Source organism: Mus caroli, unplaced genomic scaffold (assembly GCF_978045245.1).
Source record: "Mus caroli unplaced genomic scaffold, Mus_caroli_1 scaffold_20, whole genome shotgun sequence".
In the NCBI taxonomy this organism is placed as follows: Eukaryota; Metazoa; Chordata; class Mammalia; order Rodentia; family Muridae; genus Mus; species Mus caroli.
Window position 1 is genome coordinate 4,640,777 of NW_028227275.1, and position 9,350 is coordinate 4,650,126.

At 45.7% G+C, this 9,350-nt stretch overlaps 1 long non-coding RNA gene across 1 annotated transcript; it reads left to right on the forward strand.

The window, feature by feature from the left end:
• The first annotated feature begins 3,587 nt into the window (after positions 1-3,587).
• Positions 3,588-8,661, forward strand: LOC110286093 (uncharacterized). Its single transcript, XR_002377111.2, has 4 exons — positions 3,588-3,708; positions 4,329-4,458; positions 5,075-5,200; positions 8,493-8,661. It is a non-coding gene; the product is annotated as an uncharacterized LOC110286093 (long non-coding RNA).
• The last annotated feature ends 689 nt before the right edge of the window (positions 8,662-9,350 follow it).

Genomic DNA, 9,350 nt, shown 5'->3' on the forward strand with positions numbered 1-9,350 from the left:
GAGGTCATTAAAACAAATGCTGACTCCAGGAAGGGTGGCCGGAGATGGGGATGGAGCAGTAGAACGTCCATGAGTTTCAGGACAGACTGGTCTACTTAGTCAGTTCCAGTCAGGTGAGAATAAACAAGGCTACCTCTGTCAGAGAACAGTGAGTAGGAAGTATGGCCTTGCCAGCTCCCTGCTGAAAACAGAGCTGGACTGCACAGCGAGCGATGTCTTCTCTGACTGACAGTGACATCTTTATTTAGTAATCGACGAGGGAGAGAGCCATAAGCATGCACCTAGCTTCCGCTCAGATACACAGTGTTCACAGTGCACATGCCACGCCACAGGGCTTCACTGGGGTGTGGTGAACTGAGTCCCGAAGAAACAGGTTAAAAGACCTCCAGGAAATAGGATGTAGACGAGGGATCAGTGGAAGGTCAGCTAATTAGGCTGGGATTACTCTGCTCCCCGTTTGTCAGGAGTGATGAGTGTCACTCAGGATTTGGGGAGCTGTAATCACCCACTTCCCCTGACACTCCCTCAGCTTTAGTCCTTCCATCAGCCAGAATGAAAGCACTGTGCTAAAAATGAGTCTGAAAATCTCCTCACAGAGTTGTCTTTGTGGGGCCAGTGCCATGCCGTTATGCCAGAAGGATTAATTGTTCTCAGGGTTTCTGTTTGCAAACCCCACCCCCCAGCTTTGCAAACACCCCAAGGTCGTGTTTATCGGATCAATCTATTGTAATGTAACTCTGGGGGTGATCATTTGAGAATGAGCTCCAGGAGCTAATTAAGAAGGGGATCACCAGCCTACCACACACACCCCCCCCCCCCCCAATTTAACCAGAGACATCTCCAAGTAAGGAAAATGCTGTCAAAGTTCCAGAAGCCTGGAAGGGAACTGCCTCAAAAGCCAATTTGATTTAAGAGAACCTAACCAGGACACAGAGCCCTGGTCTATCTACTGTAGAGCCCTTAGGCTCAGAAGCAACCAGAAAAGCGATAGCAAACAGAGTCCGTGATCTGACTCGTTATACCGAGAGAATTTACTGTTATTTTAGCACCTGCTACCAGAACAAGCCAGTGACCTTGTGAACTGACCTGTGAAATGACATTGATTTAATACAGGGCATAAGAATGTAAAAATTAACCCGAGGACAGACATTCCACAGTTCCTTTGCCTGAGCACAGTGCTTCGCGGACTGACCACACACTTTGTAAAAAAAAAAAAAAAAAAAAAGAATATTTAAAATGTATCGTTGGACTGACCACATACTTTGTTTTAAAAAAAAAAAAGGAATATTTAAAATGTATCGTTTGACAGCTTCCTACATGCATACAATATATCTTGTACACCATACCTACTTCTGACTCCCCCTCCCCCAACACCTCCTAACACATCCCCCTCCCTCCTTCATAACCTCCTCTCTTTATTTTTTATAACCGGCTGTGTCCCATTAGTGCCGCCCGCATGCACACGGGCGTGAGGCCACCCACCGAACCATGAACAACCTATCAGCAGCCGCACTTCGAAGTTAAAAAAAAAAAAAGACTCCCTTCTCCCAGGCAGCTGTCAGCTGCCAGTAGCTCCTTAGCCAAGGGTGGGGCATCAGGAGCCCTCCCCAGTCTGTGCTGGAATGTTGACTGGCTTGAGTCCTTGCAGGGCTTGCATGCCTGTAACTATATACACAGCTATGTCAAGTCCAGAAAACAGCTGTTCACAGCACTCCTCCTCTGGCTGCTATAGTCTTTCTGCCCTTCTTCCAGAGGCTTCCCAAGTGTTGGAGAGGGCGGTGACGTCCGAGTCTGATGCGCTCGCCACTAATGCTCAGTGCTTTGACCAGTAGAAGTCTCTGCATTAACTGCTGTTCATTGCAGAATGAAGCTTGTCTGACCAAGGTTGAGAGCAACGCTAATCTATGGTTGAAACATAAGAATTTAGAAGGCAGTTTGACTTGTCTGTTTTGTAAAACAATAATAGTACCTCCCAGCTTCCCCCTGGCTTAAACTTCCACAGACATGACTTTTGACTAGGTTTACAGTACAGACATGAATTCCCTCCTGTGGAGTAGGTCCAAGCAGGAACTGGTTGGTTACTCTCATACTTGCCCACCAACTTGTAGGACACCATTCTTACATGGAAAAGTCTGGCTTCCTGCAGTTATCAGCACTGCAGTCTCTCTGGGGAATCTCACTTTCCCCTAACCTGGAGCAAGGTTGACATGAGTCTGAGAGAAGACCGTGCAATGCCAGCCAACCTCATACCCACACCTTTAAAAAGCCAAAACCATCATGAACCAAACCAAACCAAACTAAACCCAGCTATGGATGATGGCACAGACCGCAATCTCAGCTCCTTGGGAGCCTAAAGCAGGAAGATCAACATTTTAAGACCTGTCTGGACAACTGTGCTTCAAAATGAAAAGTCAAATCAAGGCCGGAGATATCTTTATGGGCCCGGTTCTGATTTCTGATCTCTAAACTCTAAAATAGTGTGTGTTAAGCCACAAAATTGTTTTTAACTTGACAATAAATATATTAGATGAGCAATCTAGGGCCCTGGTCCAAGCTGACATGCCCTCAAAAGCTATAAAAGCATTGCTTAGATACTTGGAGGTTGTTTATAAATGATATGTGGGGAAATCGGGGATTCTTGCGAAATATGGCTGCGGGTTTCCACATAATGAGAATTTATCTATTTGAGGCTCAAAGCTTTGTTTAAAGTTTTATACATGTTTTTGAACATGTTTAATAAAAATTAAAGCTTTTCTTAATTAGATAGATATTATCTATCTATCTATCATCTATCTATCTATCTCATAAATGCCTTCATATATCTATCCTTATACACTCCTTAATATTTCTATATATAGTACACACATACACACATTCTATCCAACTGAAATGGAAAATGCTAAACTTTACTTAACAGCCTCCTGACATATGGGAAAACTACTGGCTTTGAATATTAACTATCACCCAACTCTATGATAATACTCCTGTCTTTGAGCATCAGAAAAATCCCATGAGCTATAGATTTTCTGGCAAGATCCTAATTTTAGATATTCTGTCATCTTTCCTTATTTTCATCAAACTAACTTTCCTGGTTTTTTTTTTTTCAGCTCAAATACTATGGTCAGTGGTTATAAAATCATTGTTTTGACAATAAATGTTCCCAATCTACTGACTTACAGGGAACTCTAAACTATGCGTTTCCTGCTTATGTTAAAAAGAAATAAAATATTTTACAGCTTCTTGTTATTTTTCAACCCTGACAAAGAACTTTCTGCATAGATTTTTTTTTCCAGTCAGTAAATTGACTTGTGGGTCACTGGCAGGGGAGATAAGAAGCCAAGGCCTCAAGATGTTGACTGACACTGGTGTTAAAGGCATCTGACCCCGAACAGAGCCGTGATAGAACTCAAATCCCTTAGCACTTGAACGTTGACCTAGCAGACCTGTCACTCTGCTCTTAGCTTGAGTCGTAGACCCCAAATCTCTCCCAGAGAACCTTCAAACCAGACAAGCGACGCACCAGCATGGTTGCCATCTCACATCTCCGTCCTATAATGTTTATTTGCTACCCAAGGTTAGAAGACCCACAGGAACAATGCCCACCAAGCCCCCAACACAACCATCTTCAAAGGCCACTTGAGAAGTTCCATGTCTTAGAAGTCTTTGCAGCTGCCAAGGTCACCACCTGCTCGGGCGACTTCATTTCCAGTGGGTAATTTGGCTGGAACTGGTTCAGTTCTACAGATGAGCTCATTGACCTATATGATCCATGGCGCAATGACAGCTCCATGGCCACCAATCACTCTTAAGACAAAAGGTGTCACCAAACCTATGGGTATAGACCTAGTCACCTCTGAGTTTACTTAGCTTGGCTACAGCAGGAAAGCGGTGGAGTGTGTGTGTGTGTGACTGTGTGAACTGTGTAGGACTGGAGCAGTTGTACTCCATCACGTCTGTACATGTGTGTATAGCGTGTTCATGTTTCTATTGTGGCGCTCTGCGGTTCTGTGACTGTAATCCTGTATGAGAGCGCACATATACATGTATGTAGAGTGAGTGCACTTCACTTGTGCAACAGATGAGAACAGAAGGAAGAAGGAAAAGGTAACAGACAGACAGAAGACATTCTGCAGCTAGAATCAGTTGTAAGGACAGCTATGAGTGACAGAGGCCAAAGACAGAGAACAGGGGGCAAGAGAACGGAACACAAGAAGGGAGAGCCAGTCAGGAGCAAGGCCTCCTCAGCCCGGTGTATGAAAGGCAGTAGATGCAGAAGCTTGCAGGCGAACAATGTCTGCTTTGTCATTTTTCTGTTTCATTGTCTACAGAGTCTGAGACTACCTCCACGGACAGTGGTTCTGTCCATTTCTATAGCCTCCTTGCCAATCCCGGGGTTTTATTTCCTAACAACTAGCAACAGCCAACAAAGGAAGCCAACTTGTCCTCTGCCTCAACAAGGTAAACAGTGGCTGTCCCCAGTCTGCCCCCCTCCCAGATCACATACAGGTAGGGTAAGGGCCTTGCAGAGGATCTGGAAGGGTGGGACTGAAGTGAATGGGGGCGGGGGGGGTGTCTGAAAACAAATGGCTACCAGGCCTAGCACTTACTGCAGAGCAGTGACAGATGAGAGATGATAACACAAGGAGCATGCCTCTAGCAAGATGGCTGAGGAGGAAGGACTTAGAACCACTGTGCTCCTTAGAAAGGAGACTCTCTCTGTTGGGTTTGGGTCTCCTTGTAGCAAATGGGGTTACATTAGGCTAGGTCTCTGGTTCCTAAAGTCCTTGAGAGATCCTAGAGGGATCCAGAGTGTCCCTTTAGCACCTGTGTGTGAGGCTGATGAGGCAGGTCACAATCTCCCCATGGCACCAACCTGGCCTGCCTTGGTTTGAAGATTGTAAAGTCTTTCCCCCCGGGACCCCCAGTGCTAGCACCTTATGACTGTTTAGAGGTGCTTTTGTTGAGGCCAGGAGACAGTTGACAGTGAACGTCAGCAAAGTAGATTCCTTGATTCCTGTGATTTAGGGTCCTCACTGGCTGGCCCCTAGTACCCCAAGATGTTGTGTACCCTTAGATGTTGACTCCTGGAGATTGAGAAGCCCCAGTCACCATGGGCTGGCTAAACTGTGGCAGGCCTGGTATTCAGTAATGAAGAAGCAGAGAGGATTCTACCACAGGAGTCTGTGCTGCTCTGTTTCCGGTAAGTCCTGAAAGGGCAAAGGGAAGCCCGGATGTGATGGTCAAGGTCTCCACTATGACAGTGGCCACGCCTATACCTTTATTATGGCTTCACGTTGTATGCCACAGCATCTCCTATGACCTCGTCCTATCCTAACACACCACCCACTTTGTCAACAAACAGCCACTGTCTCTCAGATCTTCAAGCACAAGTCATCCCTAAACTCTTGAGCTATTTCTAATGTCACAGCAGGCTGGCCACTGTGTATCCCATGAGGATCGTAAATCAAGCAAGCAAACAACAACAACAACAACAACAACAGCAACAAAACCCAGACAATCATCAGTCAAGTTTTCTTTGAGCCATTCTCTTTGCTATAGGAGCTGCAGGGCAGGGTAAGGGGCCCCTAACCTCTGGGATGAATGGCTTGGATGAAGGCATTCACAACCAGACCACCCCCACCTCCATCCACCCCACCCCTCCCCACCCCCACCACCTACTAAATGACCACAGGCTCCAAAGACAGGTGGACAAATCTGTCAAATAAAAAATAATGTATACCAAAAACAAAACAAAAAAAAAAAACCTTCATCCTGTCCCAGCAGACTGTGAAGCAAAAACAGATGCACACGGCAGAGCTGTAACCCATCCAAGGAGATTCTAAATGTTTAACTGTCTGCCTGGTGCTGATTCTCATCAGAGGGAGTCTCACGATATGGGGTTTTGCAGGCAGCCAGCTCACACATGCAGTTATTTTTCTCTGGTTTTTAAAGAAGCGCTATGCGCATGTTTTCATGTCTACTCTCAAGCTGCCTTTTGGTAAATCGTTATTTACCTTAAGTCCCAGACTCCCTTTTCACACTGGAAAGTTCTTTGCTGGAATCGTCTCAAAGCCCGGAAACCTCTTCCTAATTGGACTGTAGTTTATTTCTGTCTCTAGCAGCAACCACTTCAGATCACTAGCCTGTGGGTGGTTTGCATACGCGCATCATGCAGATGTTACACTCCTGCAGTAGATAGCTAGCCACTCTCTCTCACCATGCAGGGCCTTCCTCCCAAGATGATGTGATGTAAGAAGTCAGCCCCACTAAGGGAAGTGGTAGCCAGATGATGAGTCGGCTCAGAGGCCTCTCTTGCCCCAAATGATGTCATGGCAACCACCTGAGAATGCTCCAGTGGCCTCAGGTCACAGCTCAGCTTTATCTGAGAAACCTACCTTAGCTCCTCCTTCCTTCACCATCATGAAAGGCTGTCTCCCTCACAACTCACATGTCTGGGGATCCTGTCTCAGGCTCTGCTCTGGCCCTGGACTTAAAATAATGTAGAAGAATTTTATTCCAGCAACATGGCTGATCTGGCAAGGGATCACATCCAAAGACCTAGATCTCTGTGATCTGACTGGAATGTAAACACACCACACACCTTTGATCCCTCTCGCTGGAATAGAGGTGCCCTTAGTACACATTATTTAAGGTAAAATTGGTTTGTAGAAGAAGGCAGCCATGTTTGAAAGGGTTGTCTAATGAGGGCCAGACAAAGTGACCAATCAGAGAAAGATTTGACAGAACCAGTCAGAGATAGGATATGCCCAACTATTATAGGAATGGCACGGGAAAGAGGCTATTTGAGAGCAGCACAGGGAGAGAGAGAGTCAGGCAGTTGGGAGGCAGTGCAAAGGAATTGAGTTTGTGAGTTTGTGCAGTTCAGTGTAGGTTAGCAGAGACCGTTGAAGCCAGAGAATAAGAAGGAGCCAGAAGATTAGAACAGATTGCCAGAGTTAGTTTGAGGCCAAGCAGAGCAATTCCGTGAGAAGCTGAGAGAAGCCAGATTGAATCAGTCAGCTTGTAGAGGAGTTCAAGCCAGAACAGCTGAGTTGAAGCAGCCAGTCAGAGTTTAGAAAGAACTAGAGGTGTGTGTGTGTGTGTGGGGGGGTGTTATTTAGCAGTAAGCTTCTGTGATGACAATTACATCAGGCAAATAAAAGATACTTTTGTAAAACAGTGCAGGAATCCAAGTTGCGATGGTTCTGGAGAGGCTCCAGTCTGAAGTACTTTTAGCTGGCATCATAGATGGTCCATAGTTGCCCTACGGTAGTCCCTCTTCTTTAGTTCCTTTTAGAGGTTTAGCTTGTCTGGCAGAAGCAAGTCAGGCATCAAGCAGGAAGACGGGTCTTTAGTACATGTGCCTTGACTTCAATGAATGGATTCTTCCCAAGGGGTAATCCCTTACCCGATGACCCATTTTGATCCCTGGAACCAATAACTGAAAGAGAGAACTGACTCCCTAATGTTGTCCTATGACTTACATATACACACCATGACATCCCTGTGCCTGTGCCTACACTGACACACACACACACACCATAACAAATTTTTAAAAACTGAATAAAGAAAAGACTCCAAAACAGTATCATTAACTGGGAACAAACTTCAGACACACAAATTTCACATCCAACCCATAAGAGCCTCCATCACTGACAGGCTTGAGGCAGACTTAAGGCTATAGCGCAAGGCAGGGCAGACACGTGAAGGGCCATGCAGATGGGCTGTCCCTTACCAGACCATGACCATCGTCTGAAACTCTCCCTTAGAGATTCAGTGGATGGAACCATGAAGCTGAAACACAATGTGCTTTATTATGCTGTCAGCTGTTAGCACTTTCATGGGAATATTTTTGTTCCAGATCTCGATGTGGCAATTAGTCCATGAAGCACTGGCTAGGGAGGAAAGTTAAGACCAGAATAGAAATGTGGGATCAGGCAGCTGTGCCACAGGCTGGGGTGATGCAAGGAGCCATAGACAAGATCTGGCTTCTCCCAGATTAGCCATCTCCTAGTGATGGGGTTCTTATGGATGGATGCAAAATGTCTCCCACAGGCTCGTATGCTTGAATGTTTTATTTAAACTATTGTTGTTGTTGTTGTTGTTACTGTGTAGTGGTGGTGTTGGGGTGGAGTGCAAGCAAGCTGCTATGATGGACATGTAGTTGTCAGCAGACAATATTCTGAAGCCTGTTCTTCTGCCCTGAGTTCCAGGAATCAAACTCTAGTGGTCAGACTTGAGCTGTAAGCATGTCTAAATGCTGAGCCACTTCTCTGGCCTGAGCTTGTGGAGCCTTCAGGAGGAGATGGGGCCTAGTTGGGAAGCAGTGCTTCACTGAGGGGTGGGACATGAAAGTGGTTGGCCTGCTTGGCTTCTGACTTCATGATGGGTGCTATCCCCTGAACCCTTTCTCCCTTAAGTAGCCTCTGTCCAATGTTTGGTAGAGTCACAGTGACAGTAAACCATGGCACACTCCTGCTTCCCTACATCAGAACGATTAAATGATGGACACATGACAGGAATGGAGCATGCTTGTTCTCAGCACAAAGACACACATCTTATCATCCAACGGAGTGGAAGTACCCAGGATAAACGAATTCACGGAAACAACATCGAACAGTGGTTTCCAGGGGTCTGAGAAGGAATGAGTCATGAACAAGTTCTGTATATCTGTTGCCCAACAGTTGGAATATGTAATAAATATGATGGAACTGAATGTTGAAACACTGGTGGTGGCAAATGTTATATCGTATATATTTTGTTATAATTCTAAATAATTTTAAGTGCGTGTACTTCAAAGGCAGTTTCCAACCTCTTGTTGAGTACACCCATGGGAGCTGTTTGCTTCTGACTCCCTTGGCAATCCCCCACCCTAAGAGGAAAGTTTTAAAAACTAAACTAAACTAAAATAAAATAAAATAAATAACTCCCCATTTTCAAATTCACCCACATTCCAAAATTTTGAATATTGATAATTTTTTCCATAATGGAGTTATTACCAGCCCCACCCTGCCTGACTCCACAGTCCACTCCACTCGCTCTACTCTGGAAGTCTCTGCCGCTCTCTGCTGTCCCAGTCCCTCTTTCAATCCCCCCCCCCCCCCCCCGTTTTGAGTTTCATTTTTTTCCTTTCAGGATATTCTTCTAGCTCTCTGTCTGTTGCTGTGATAAGACACAGTGACCCAAAGCAACTTGGGAGAGGAAGGGAAGAAAGGGTTTGTTTCACTTCACTGCCCTTCAATGAATGAAGTTGGGGCAAGAACTCAAGCAGAGGCTGGAGGTGGCAACAGTGGAGGGTGCTGCTCATTGCCCTGTTCACTGGTTCGCTCAGCTAGCTCTCTTCTAGAGCC